The sequence below is a fragment of the Eupeodes corollae genome, chromosome 1, assembly GCF_945859685.1.
Source record: "Eupeodes corollae chromosome 1, idEupCoro1.1, whole genome shotgun sequence".
Taxonomy (NCBI): domain Eukaryota; kingdom Metazoa; phylum Arthropoda; class Insecta; order Diptera; family Syrphidae; genus Eupeodes; species Eupeodes corollae.
In genome coordinates this window covers 68,587,681-68,601,232 of record NC_079147.1, presented here as the reverse complement: position 1 = coordinate 68,601,232, position 13,552 = coordinate 68,587,681, and positions in this window count along the sequence as shown.

The following is a 13,552-nucleotide window of genomic DNA, read 5'->3' as shown; positions in this document are numbered from 1 at the left end:
TCGGCCATACTAAGTTAAAGTTGTTGTGACTTTCCTACAGACATTGTTGGGCATGGGTATCCGTCGCACAGTTCGTTGGGGTGGAATCCTTTCGCACACTTTGGTAAGACCTGTTAATTTGCTTTCCCAAAATGCTAGAAGAGATGGTCCAGGTTTCTAGAATTTTGAGGCCGCAGTAAGAATTGTTAGCAAAAAGGGAGTTGAAACTGGTAAATTTTACCACAACACAATGTCAACAATTTTAAATGTCAAATAGCCCAAGACTCAAACGTCCATATTGTTTTAAACAGTTTGGGTTCCTCTTCCTAACGATTCGAAGCCCAGTCAGCGAACAAACGGTGTTGTCTATGGTCATGTACTTTGAGCTCATGGGTCAGTTGGATCTTGTACGAGTGTAGGTCCGAATCCCGACGCAAATTTTTGCCAAGAGTCTACGAAAGGCCGAGTTCTTGTGCACAGCGAGTAGACTGCCTCGGATTCTTATGTACACTTTTACGGACCGTGGCGATGTTCTCGACTAATCTTGCGTTTCTTGAACATACGGGGGTGGCTAATTGTTTTCTAAACCGGTCGTCCCAAATTTGGCCACCAAACGTTGAAGATTCGACTGTGAAGGGCCCCTACGTCTACCGAAAAATGGGAGCAATGCACGCAACGCTTGCGTTAACGAACACTCATTTTGATAATAAAGTTTTATCATTTGAACGTGCTGTTCAAATGTGTAAGTTGCAATGATGATTTGGCATAAGCAACTGAATAATAAAGAAAATATTTGGCAGGTGTCACTAAAACAAAATGGCTGCCACGGGCCACCAAATGCCATTATTCTTTTTTCGGCAATTCCTTGTTTCCTATCTCGTAAAATAAGTAAATTTAATCAGGTAGCGCAAAAGTCCGTTGAGAACTAGGGCCTAGTGACTTACAACTCTCAACCATTCCTCTGTGCGAGTACTATTGTCAGGGATGGAGGGGACCTATAGTTTCAAGCCCAATATGAAGATCTTATTTGCTAAAGCACTTTTCATGGCAAAAATTGCACTTGGAGAATTTATTTTTGTAGATAATACAAGCAGGGATTGAACCCAAGACCTCTGACATGACAGTCCAACGCACTTACCATAACGGTACGGGTTTCTTATTTCTGATCCATATTAATATACGGTCAGTGTATTATCGCCTCCAGGCACATCAGACCATTGTATCATGTCGAAAAACAACAGTCAAAGTCAAAACCCTTACGAGAACCGTTTGGCAATATGAGAAAGTCAACTGGGACGGTCTCAATGACTTCATCAGGATCTTTAACTGGCACTAAGCTTCCTAGATAGTGGATTCCAGTGAAGATATGGTTTAATTCGAGCTGTAAAGAGGCTATTAGGACCAAAATTGTAAGTTTCTGAAATTAGAAAGCCAATTCAAATGAGTTAAACTGGAATAAGTTCAAACAAGCTGGAAAAACCTGTTACGCATATGAACGATGCATTAAATTTTTGCATGATCAGAAACTACGCCAAGAAATACTACAATGTCCCAATGGTAGACATAATTCTTAGTCATTTGTAAAAAAATTGCGTAACACGTAGGTTTTCGTCGGTTCCGACGCTAGTTTCCAACGACACTCCCTATGTAAGCTCGATTGATAAAGCCAATTTGCTTGCAGCACAGTTAATTCGATGCTGTCCATGAGTGACTCCGCTTGTACTTGAAAGCGTAAACGATTCAATCTTCTTTCGCACTAGTTCAGTTACCAGAGTACTTAAAGATCTTGACATTCACAAATCCACTGGCCCAGATAGTATCACCGCTATTGTTCTGAAGAGGTCTTCTTCAACGCTGGCAGAACTACTGCGTTAGCTTTTCCATCTGTCCTATTCTACAGGTCTTTTCCGAGTCATGGAAAAACTGCATTTGTCCAGCCCGCCGCTAAAAAAGGCGAATCCTCCCCATCATGTAATTATCGTCCAATTGCACTCACCTCCCTTCTTTACAAAGTCACAGAAACGATTAAATCCAGCCAAACATTTGTGGCTTCTTTTACCTTGGTGATTTAAACACCAACCTTGGCTTAATGGACGTGTTCAGTTCTTATCCGTCGAATCCAATCGGTCTAAAAAGTAAACGAAAAATTATTGAGAATTCGCGAATGAAATCCCCAGCCCAAACCAGACCAGCTTAATAACTTGAGGAAAACGTTTTCGTAACTGGGAACCTTGGCATTTCTCAAACGTAATTGAGAGACAGAATTCGATAGTTCGAAATTTAAAGACTCTAAACTCTTAAACTTCCGTGCAAACAATTTTAGGGGAACGGAAAACACATTGCAAGGTGACCTTTCTTAGTATTCCCACACTTTAGGTTGGGCATTTAGCCATACTAACTTTAGGGTGGTGTGCAAATTAGAAAAAGGGTGCACATTTTTCGTAGAACATGGGTTAATTCTTCATGTTTTTCTCCTGGCTACCCTTCGCATACTCAAAACGTGCATCTTCGTGACTCATCCGTCACACAATTATGCAGTTTTTGACCGCCTGTCACAGCAACACGATTTGTAACAATATGGCGTCATCGCATCTTTCCTAAACTCATTGTTGAAGTGTCCAATAGTAACGATTTGTAACAATCCACAACTCAGCTCTTGAACTGTCAAATCAAATGATTTGTTTATAAAAAATTAATTGTTTTTCAGCAAATATTTTATTATTTATTTCATCAATTTTTATTAAAATTTTTATGAAACAGTTTTTTTTTCATTTTTGATATCGATATATTAACAGAACTAAGATTTCTAACAACTGTCGTTTATAAATGATTCTGTCAAATTAAAACAATTTGCAACAGTGACATTTTAACGGTTTTTTTTTACAAAACAATTGTTCAAAAACGAACATACCAATGCCTGGAAATCACTTTTTAATGACAGATTTGCAAAGATCTACCTGTCACTTGTGTTGATGACAGATTCTTAAAATCCCTAGAAATTGAATTGAAACCACCTGTCAAAATATTGAATTCAGATATTTTCAACACTAACAGTTGGTTGACTTTAAAGCTGGTCATGCATGACTGAGTTCAATGGTTTGACGAGTATTTGCGACTTGAATCGTTTGAGTTAAACCAAAGAAAGAGCGAGAAAGAAGAAGAAACCAAAGGTTTTTTTCCACCTTTTTCTATTCAATAAAGTTATTGAATACCGAAAACCACCATTTGTATATCTCAAAAGAACTTCTTGGTCAATATCCTTATTGTGAGTCAATTTAATTGGGGCATTTACCCCTATTCATATATTCCTTATGTACCCATAACCATAGTTGTAGCCGTAGCCGTAGTGGCGTAATCTACCTTTACCTATGATTGAATATCAATGAAGTGTTTCAATTCCTTTAATTAATTACAATTAAGTTCATTTCCATCTAATTAAAAATATTTTTATTGAATATTTCATTGCAAGAATCTTTTCAAATCATTATTCATTCAAAAATTAAATACGAGAAAGAAATAAAAAAAAAAACAATTCCCACCACTTAACCTAACTTTTAGCCAATTAGTAAACTCTCTTCCACATTGAATATAACTACCGTAAACTTGTTTGGAAAACTGCAACTCTTTCTTTCTAGGTACCTATATCTTCATACCTTCAAAGTGTATCCCGGATATCCTACTTTTGCTCCTCTCTAGCCGATAACTTTCTGTGTTCCATTTAGCAATCTCTCTCTATCTGCACCTATATTATTTCAATTTAAACTTCAAGGATTCCCAATTAAATTCATGCTCGTTCGAATTTGTGGTTTCACCAAGAAGTGTGATGGAAGTGGAATGGATGGGAGCCAATATAGCCAAGCCAGAGAACTAGAGAACCAGAGCCAGGACCAGACCCATCAGAACCAAAACCTAACCAAACCGAGCCAAAGCAATGGTTCACATCAGACCTCCGATTCGCCGGTAATCAAGAATGAAATCGTCCTGAACAATCCACAGATGAGACCGAATCATATCTCCTGGCAAGATTTGTGAAACTGTCGAACATCCACCAGCCAACAGCCACCTCAACCAGCACCACTTCCACAATATCACACAAAACGAAAACCAACCAACAACATGAACATTGGACGAGGACGAGGACAAGGAAGAGGAGTGGTGTGTGTAATGTAACCCGCTATCGTTGCACCGGAACACATTTTAACCGTTGGCCATTCCGCTCCATGATTCAAAACTACTCAAGTGTTGAAGCACCATCATAATGTAAGTAACGAATTAACCCAACTCATTGCTACAGGGGTGCCCTATAAACGAACAGATTCTCAATTCGGTTCTGGTTCTGGTTTGATTCTGGCAAAGGTCCAATTTAATATGGCATCACTATCGTCCTGTTTCGCAAAAGCTCCCTCTCAATCCGGAGATCCAGGTGAAATTATTATCAGTGCCTGCCTACCTCTCTTCCAACTCGAGGACTCGCATCAATGGCTATGGCAGTACCAGAACCAGAACCAGAAACAGGACTATAGGATCACCAAGTACTGGGGTTCTGAGGTGAGCACATATTCCAAAGGACTAACGGTATTTCAAGCGATAAAAATCTCCATTAAATTTCAATTTATTTTATTTAAAACAATTTGTGGCCGCGGTAGAATTATGATACTTCCTCTCACCCATTCACCCGCCATCCAGGGCCGCGGGCTCCCCAACTCCACTTGGTATCCCTTTACTTAGTTTTCACCTACTCGTTGTATTTCCGTGTGATGTGGGTTTGCATTTTTATGAGCTCCATAAGGGCTGTTAAGGACTCGGAAAAATCGGAATCCAACACGTGAATTCGGTTGGGGGCTTAGATTAAAGTTTCAATTGGTATTATAGATATTTTTTGTGTATTATTGATCAGTTATATCATCCGAGTTCCTACCAAACCAAACCAACCTTCAACAACCTATGGTATCGTCCTGCAGGAGAACGAGGTTGTTTGGAGTAAAACAGATAAATGCAATTGAAGGAGATTAATTGAAAGGCTTAAGTACAAATCCGGCCCACTTAGTTGAATGCCATAGCGGTCGATGATGACGTTGGGGGCTTTGTAAAAAGCAAAGGCTTGGATTAAATAAACCTATCAAACTAAAAACACTAGGAACGTAGATATGTAGGTACTAAAGGCTTTAAAAAGGCAAACAAAATAATAACAACATCATCGAGAGTTGCAGGTTTATTATTTATTGAAATTATGTAATTTTAATAAAAGAATGTTTTTATTGATATTTTTGTGTATTTCTGTAAACTTTTACCGTTGGAGAGAGCCTTAAATGAATAAAAATATGATATTTCAATATTAAATGCTTAACACGATTTTTTTTACAATAAATTCAAACTTATTTAAAATAATATCACAACCAAAATACTCATAACATCGGCTTTTAATTTGGTGTTTTAATAAAGGTCTGGACGGAGATAGAGTTCGGGTTGATGGCGTGGAATGAGTGGCAGTACTCAACAAATGTCAAACAGAAACCAGGCTGTGTCGTTCAGACCAATCCTGATTTAATATTTTAAATAAAAAGTTTAAAAAGTGCATTGAGCAATATTGAAATTCAATTGAAAAACATTACTTCATTAACAGTTTATTTCCGGTTCCGTTCGAATTTGTATGTTTGGCAATATGAACATCGCAAGATTGTTAGATATTTAGACACATATTTTTTTACTGTCAGATTTGACAACTAACTGACAGATGTGAACACATTAGTGACAGTTTAGTTCAACACAAAAATTCATCACTGTATTCTTAGAGTCTTTGATGGATCTCCTGAGTAAATCAAGTACTCTCAGAGAGAAGTTTAATCAGAGCTCCTCAATTTAACGGTCGAAGATGTTGAGAGGTTTAAAAGCAGGAATGAATATGAAGTTCGAAAGTTTTATGAACAGGTGAAACGAAATTCACAGGTACATAAACCTATAACCGAAGGCTGCAAAGACGAAAGTGGAAACATCATAGTGGAACCGCAGTCAATGCTGAGAATATATAAGGACCACTTCTGCAGACTGTATAACGGCGACGACGTACTGAATTCCGCTGTCAGACAGGACGATCCATTCAACATAGACGACGAAAGCCAACAATCCCGTCCTCCCGATTTAGACGCAGTAAAGATTGCAATATCTGAGCTGAAGTCTAATAAGGCCGCTGGATGGCTTGAATACCGAGCTGTGTAAAGCAGGATAAGTTGGTTAGGAGCATGCACCAACTTATCTGTAAGATATGGTCGAAAGAAAGCATGCCCGATGAATGGAACCTCAGTATTGTTTGCCCGATTCTAAAAAAGGAGACCCTCTAAACTGCACCAACTATAGAGGAATCAGTCTACTTAACATCGCCTATAAAATCTTTTCGTTATTATGTGAACGTCTAAAGCCCATCGTCAACAACCTGAAAGGTCCTTATCAGTGTGGTTTTAGACCAGGAAAGTCCACAGTTGATCAAATATTCACATAACGGCAGATCCTGGAAAAAACCCAAAACACCAAATCGGCACCCACCATCTTTTCATCGACTTCAAGGCAGCATTATGACAGCATATACAGGGAAGAGCTGTATAGAGCCATGTCTAGTTTTGGCATCCCTGACAAACTCGTCCGTTTGTGCAGGATGACCATGGACAATTCACGCTGCTCCATAAAGGTTGGAAACAACTTAACAACTTGATGTCAAAAGAGGTTTTAGACAAGGTGATGCGCTGTCATGCGATTTCTTTAACCTCGTACTTAAAAAAATAGTGCAGAGCTCTCACGTCAACACTAAAGGCACTTTCTTTTAAAAGTCTGCTAAATTACTAGCATATGCTGATGACATTGACATAATCGGAAGAACTCAGCGTGATGTCCATGGGGCTTTTGTGAGTATTGAGGCAGAGGCGGCAAAAATGGGTTTAACGGTTAATAAGGGCAAAACAAAGTACATGTTGTCGTCAAGAAAGGACATACAACACCGTCTTGGGCAAAACGTCACAAACGACAGACGTAACTTTGAGGTAGTCAAGGACTTCGTCTACCTAGGCTCCGCTGTAAACGCAGAAAACAACACCAGCGATGAGATCAAACGTAGAATAACTCTTGCTAACCGCTTTTCTTTGGGCTAACAAAGCAATTGAATGTTAAAGCCCTCTTTTGAGGGCCCAAAGTGTCGGTATATAAGACGCTCATCATCCCCGTCCTGCTATACGTAGCAGAAGCATGGACTATGACAAAAGCGGATGAAAGCACCTTGGGTCGCTTAGAGAGAAAAGTTCTTCGTGTGATCTACGGTCCCGTATGCATCGAAGGGGAGTGGAGGAGAAGATGGAACGACGAGCTGTACGGGCTGTACAGTGACGTGACTTAGCCAGAAAGGTAAAAGCCCAACGACTAAGATGGCTGGGACACGTAAAGCGAATGAAAACCAATGTTCCGGCCCGACAAAGTCTTCGAATCCACACCCACAGCGCAGTAGAGGAACACCGCGGATCAGGTGGCGCGCACAAGTGGAAGGTGACCTCACCCAACTTGGAGCGCTAAACTGGAGACATCTAGCTAGGGACCGTGCTAGATGGAGAAGTGAGGCCCTAGTTCACACAGGACTGTAGCGCCACCTTAAGTAAGTAAGGAAATTATTGTAATTAGTACGATTTTTCAAATTGACAATTTTGATATTTCTCGACGTTTCAAGGTCCCTAAAATCGAAATAAAATATTTTTAGAAAGATGACTGTGCGTCGGTGTGTACGCGACGTTTTTTTCATCGTCCCTAGCTCAAGAACCAGAAGAGATATCGATTGACATAAATTTTGTTTTACAGATAATAGAGCAGAAAAATGCAGAAAGGGCTCCCAGGCATATTGCGTGGGAAGTTATCAGTGTGGGTCTCATCCCAAACTCTTTTTTTTAAATTGTACCTATTTGCTAAAAGCTAATAAATAAAAAGCAGAAAACCCCAAGCTTTCAATATTATTTTAAGAAATATGAGCTTTTTCGTCATTTCACTTTGAAAATATTTCCCGCCTCCACGTTGTTGCAAAAATTTAATTCATTTTGTATCTTTTTCAAATTGTATAAAGTATAGGTACATTTAGGAAAAAACATTACACCCACTGAAGACAACTGAAGCCTATAATATTTGATTACGTGATACACACACGTTTATTATATGGAACTTCGATTATTATGTCATTCAGAAATTAAAATTTTTACCAAATTGCCAAATCAGCACGTTAGTAGGTACCTTACTCCTACCGTTAATAATATATTATTTAATGGTGCATGTGGGCGGAACTCTGTATCCTCGTTCCTATAGCATTTAAGTCTAACGAAACGTTTTAATAATAAACGTGCTTTTCTTTCAAAATCACAAATTACGATGCGCCGCAAGAATTTGGCTGAAAAATATTAAAAACAACGAAAAGAAAATAACACATATAAAAATAATTCCTTCCAAGTTAGAGCTGCTTTCCAATTTATTCGTTGCAGGTACATAGGTACCTTCTCTGCAAACCCAAACCAACAACAATTCATATTATTCGAATCTCCAACTCCAGCCCTCCATTCCAGCCTTACCGCCCTTAGAATCTCTCATCAAAACAAGAAACGCCTTTAGCAGTGAAATATTTCTATACTAAGAAGTGAAATTATAAAGTCATCGTTCTTCCGTGTGGTTTTGCTGAAAATGCTGCTACAAAGTTGTAATTTACAAAATCCTCAGCGTAAAAATCGTCACCAGAGCGTGACAAATTTAAACGATGGCAATTGGATATTACTCGGCTTCCCTTTCCACTCCGAGTCTTCTCGGTCTTCTTATAGAATCATATATGGTAAGCGGAGGTTAGATATAGAGGTACTGATGATGCTGGTACCATCTTCCATCATGTCACCCTCTCGATCTTGAATTTGGCCTTCGGAAAATCGCAAGGCTTGTTGGAAAGTTTCAATTTTCTTACAGTAGTATAGGTAAGTTAGGTTAGGTACCTACATATACCTAACGTTCGCTGCGTCGTTGTCGTCATCGTCATCATCATCGGTATTCGGAACCTTACCTATACCTCCTTGTAACAAGCGAAGGACCACGACGACGACGACACAAGGAGTATATTTTACTGCCTTACACGTCGAGTCAACATAAAATGAGAATAGTTGGCAAAAGTCAAATAGACGAACATCAGAGTTTAAGATTTATGGTACCACACCAAGGCCATGCCATGAATAACGGTAATAGAGTTATCCATTTTGTGTTGTTGTTGTTTTATCTTAAAATCTTCTTCGTCTTCATCTTGTCTAGGACTTCTTCTGATGGGAGACATAACACACACACACACACAGAAGAAGAACCGAACCAGTTAACCGTTAGTAACAAGTCTTGCCTACTACCCAATATAAAAGTTTTTCGAAAGCAATCGGGTGTGTCTCTGCTTCTCTGTGTCTTGAGTCTGCCTCTGCATTTTCCAAAGCTAAACGTCAATATAGCATCTTTAGGTATAAAATATAGAAACTTTGGACTTTTGTCTTTTAGTTGGCAGAACAAAAAAATAATGCAATTTCAGAGGTTTTATAAAGATCCCAATATCCATCTGCGATAGAATTTTAAGGGTGCCAATTGAAAATTGGTGTAGGTTCTCGTAAATCGATTTGGTTTCGGTGCTATTGTTTTTATTTCTTACAAAATGTTTTTTTTTTTGTAATAATATTCTCTAGTTCTTACAACAATATAACATCTTTAAACAGATCTAATCGATTTTGAAGTTTGTGCACGTTTGTTCTGTACAGAAATGTAGTTTCATTGTACCATTCTCTAGGTAAACGACGACATGACATGACATATGAAATTTAAACCAAACGCAGGAGTTAGTTTTTAAAATGCAGTGTGAAGTCAGGTGCTGTCAGCCTGTCCAATACTTACCCCGAAAATTTTAAAATGATTTTGACTTTAGCGGCCCTAAATTACACATCTATTTATTACTATTTTGATGTGTGGAGTTTTTCCATACCTTTAGAAGACAGACAAAATCATACCACTTCCCATAGAAACTTAAGGAACTGAATGAATCAATTCTTCTCTGGATTAGTAATAACCGTTCGGATCGGAAGGGGTATTGTATAGTTTCAAATCTTAAAACCACTAAATAAATGCTGGTGTACCTCAGGACTCTGTTCTAATTCCAACACTCTTTCCCATTTTTTTTTAAATTATCTTCTCTCTAACTTCTAATTAAAATTTATCGTTTCACTGACGATCGTACTCTTAGCTTTTTATATTCGTTTTCAGGCTCACATCCTTCTTCTTCGGATGTGGAACTGCAACGACAAAATAACTGGTTATCCATTTTGTGGTTTCAAAAGTAAAGGGCTGGAATTCGACATCTGTCATACTTAGTTATTAAACCAATTTTCCGTTTTCAGTTCAAAGTCTTACATTTACGATAATGGACGCAAACTCTACTTCGCTGTCATGTGGATTGTATTGGAAACCTCTCCGGTCGGGAGCATTGGTTTCCATGCGCATTACGGGACCCAGCCGTCTTAGTTTTTGGACTTTTGCCCTTCTGGCTAGGTCCACGTCCCTGTACAGCTCGTCGTTTCATCTTCTCCTCCTCTCCCTCCCCTTCTATGCATACGGGACCGTAGATCTTACTTACTTACTTAAGGTGGCGCTACAGTCCTGTGTGAACTAGGGCCTCACCCAACAAACTTCTCCATCTAGCTCGGTCCCTAGCTAGATGTCTCCAGTTTTGCGCTCCAAGTTGGGTGAGGTCACCTTCCACTTGTGCGCGCCACCTGATCCGCGGTCTTCCTCTACTGCGCTGTCCTGTGGGTGCGTATTCGAAGACTTTCCGGGCCGGAGCATTGGTTTCCATGCGCTCTACGTGACCCAGCCATCTTAGTCGTTGGACTTTTACTCTTTTGGCTAAGTCTACGTCGCTGTACAGCCCGTACAGTTCGTCGTTCCATCTTCTCCTCCACTCCCCTTCGATGCATACGGGACCGTAGATCACACGAAGAACTTTTCTCTCGAAGCGACCCTAGGTGCTTTCATCCGCTTTTGTCATGGTCCATGCTTCTGCACCGTATAGCAGGACGGGGGTGATAAGGGTCTTATATAGCAACACTTTGGTCCCTCGAGAGAGGACATTACCACTCAATTGCTTTCTTAGTCCAAAGAAACAGCGCTGGTGTTGTTTTCTGCGTTCACAGCGGAGCCTAGGTAGACGAAGTCCTTGACTACCTCAAAGTTACGTCTGTCGATTGTGACGTTTTGACCAAAACGTCGGTGTTGTATGTCCTTTCTAGACGACAGCATGTACTTTGTTTTGCCCTCATTAACCGTTAAACCCATTTTTGCCGCCTCTGCCTCAATACTCACAAAAGCCCCATTGACATCACGCTGAGTTCTTCCGATTATGTCAATGTCATCAGCATATGCCAGTAATTGGACAAACTTTTGAAAGATAGTGCCTCTTGTGTTGACGTGTGAGCTCTTCACTATCGCATGACAGCGTGTCACCTTGTCTAAAACCTTTTTTGACATCGCAAGGTTCTGTTAAGTTGTTTCCAACCTTTATGGAGCAGCGTGAATTCTCCATGGTCATCCTGCACAAACGAACGAGTTTGGCAGGGATGCCAAACTAGACATTGTTCTATACAGTTCGTCCCTATAGATGCTGTCATATGCGGCCTTTAAATCGATGAAAAGATGGTGGGTGTCGATTTGGTGTTCTTGGGTTTTTTCCAGGATCTGCGGTAATGTGAATATTTGATCAACTGTGGACTTTCCTGGTCTAAAACCACACTGATAAGGACCTATCAGGTTGTTGACGATGGGCTTTAGACGTTCACATATTACGGCAGGGAAGATTTTATAGGCGATGTTAAGTAGACTGATTCCTCTATAGTTAATGCAGTTAAGAGGGTCTCCTTTATTCAGGATCGGGCAAACAATACTGAGGTTCCGTTCATCGGGCATGCTTTCTTCCGACCATATCTTACAGATAAGTTGGTGCATGCTCCTAACCAACTTATCTCCAGCTGCTTTACAGAGCTCGGTATTCAAGCCATCCAGCGGCCTTATTAGACTTCAGATCAGATATTGCAATCTTTACTGCGTCTAAATTGGGAGGACGGGATTGTTGGCTTTCGTCGTCTATGTTGAATGGATCGTCCTATCTGACAGCGGAATTCAGTTCGTCGTCGCCGTTATACAGTCTGCAGAAGTGGTCCTTCCATATCCTCAGCATTGACTGCGGTTCCACTATGATGTTTCCACTTTCGTCTTTGCAGCCTTCGGTTCTAGGTTTATGTACCTGTGAATTTCGTTTCACCTGTTCATAAAACTTTCGAACTTCATATTCATTCCTGCTTTTAAACCTCTCAACATCTTCGACCGCACGCTTCTCATGCCCTCTCTTTTTCCTTCTGAAAAGTCGGCGTTCCTCTCGCCTCTTCTGCTCATAGAGCTCACGAGCAGCTCTCGTCCTTTTATGCAGCGCCGCTTTGCGTGCCTGTTGTTTGGCTGCATTTGCCTGCCGACATTCCTCATCAAACCAGGGGTTCCTTGTTGGTGGCTGTTTGAAACCCAGCACATCAGGGGCGGCTTCTCTGATTGCATCTTGCCACTGGTTTTCGATACATTGTGTTGGCGGCAGAGAACTTCGAGAGAGGTTACTTGTCACTCGGTCGGAAAACGATTTGGCGATCTCTGGCGATTGTAGCCGTTCGACGTTGTATCTTCTCCCACCACCTCCCTGTTTTGCCTTGGGTCTGGAAATCCGAAGTGCTACCCTGGCTACAACGAGGTAGTGGTCCGAGTCGATGTTAGCTCCTCGGAAAGTTCGTACATGCATAATGCTGGAAGCGTGTCTGGCATCGATCGCAATATGGTCAATCTGGTTGACGGTAGATTGATCTGGAGAAGTCCAAGTTCCTTTGTGGATGTTGAGGTGTGGAAAACGCGTACTGGCTACCATGACGTTTCGCCCCGCAGCAAAATCTATGAGCCTGAATCCATTGTCGGAAGTGTTGTCGTGCAGGCTGTTCTTCCCGATTATTCCACCAAAGATGTCTTCCCTTCCTAGCTTGGCATTAACATCGCCCAGGACTATTTTAATATCGTAGCTAGGCACTGCTCATATGTTTTGTCTAAGAGCTCGAAGAACATATCTTTGGTGTTGTCGTCTTTCTCTTCTGTGGGGGCGTGCGCGCATATCAGGCTAATGTTGCTGAATTTAGCCTTGATGCGTATGGTCATGAGGTGCTCATTGATGCACCTATAGCTCAAGACTTCTTGCCTAAGTGTGGCTCCGATGACGAATCCGCATCCAAATAAGCGCTGTTGGTTTTCGTGGTAGCAGTCACCATAGTAGATATCGCAGTTTTTCATCCTCTTTCTGCCCGGCCCATCCCATCGTATTTCCTGGATGGCGGTGATATCTGCTTTATATCGTTCTAGGGCCTCCGCTAATTCTTTGGCCGCACGTGGTCTGTTAAGGGACCTAACATTCCACGTACATATCCAAAGTTCGTTGTCCTTAATTCATTTTCGTTGGTTGTCAACA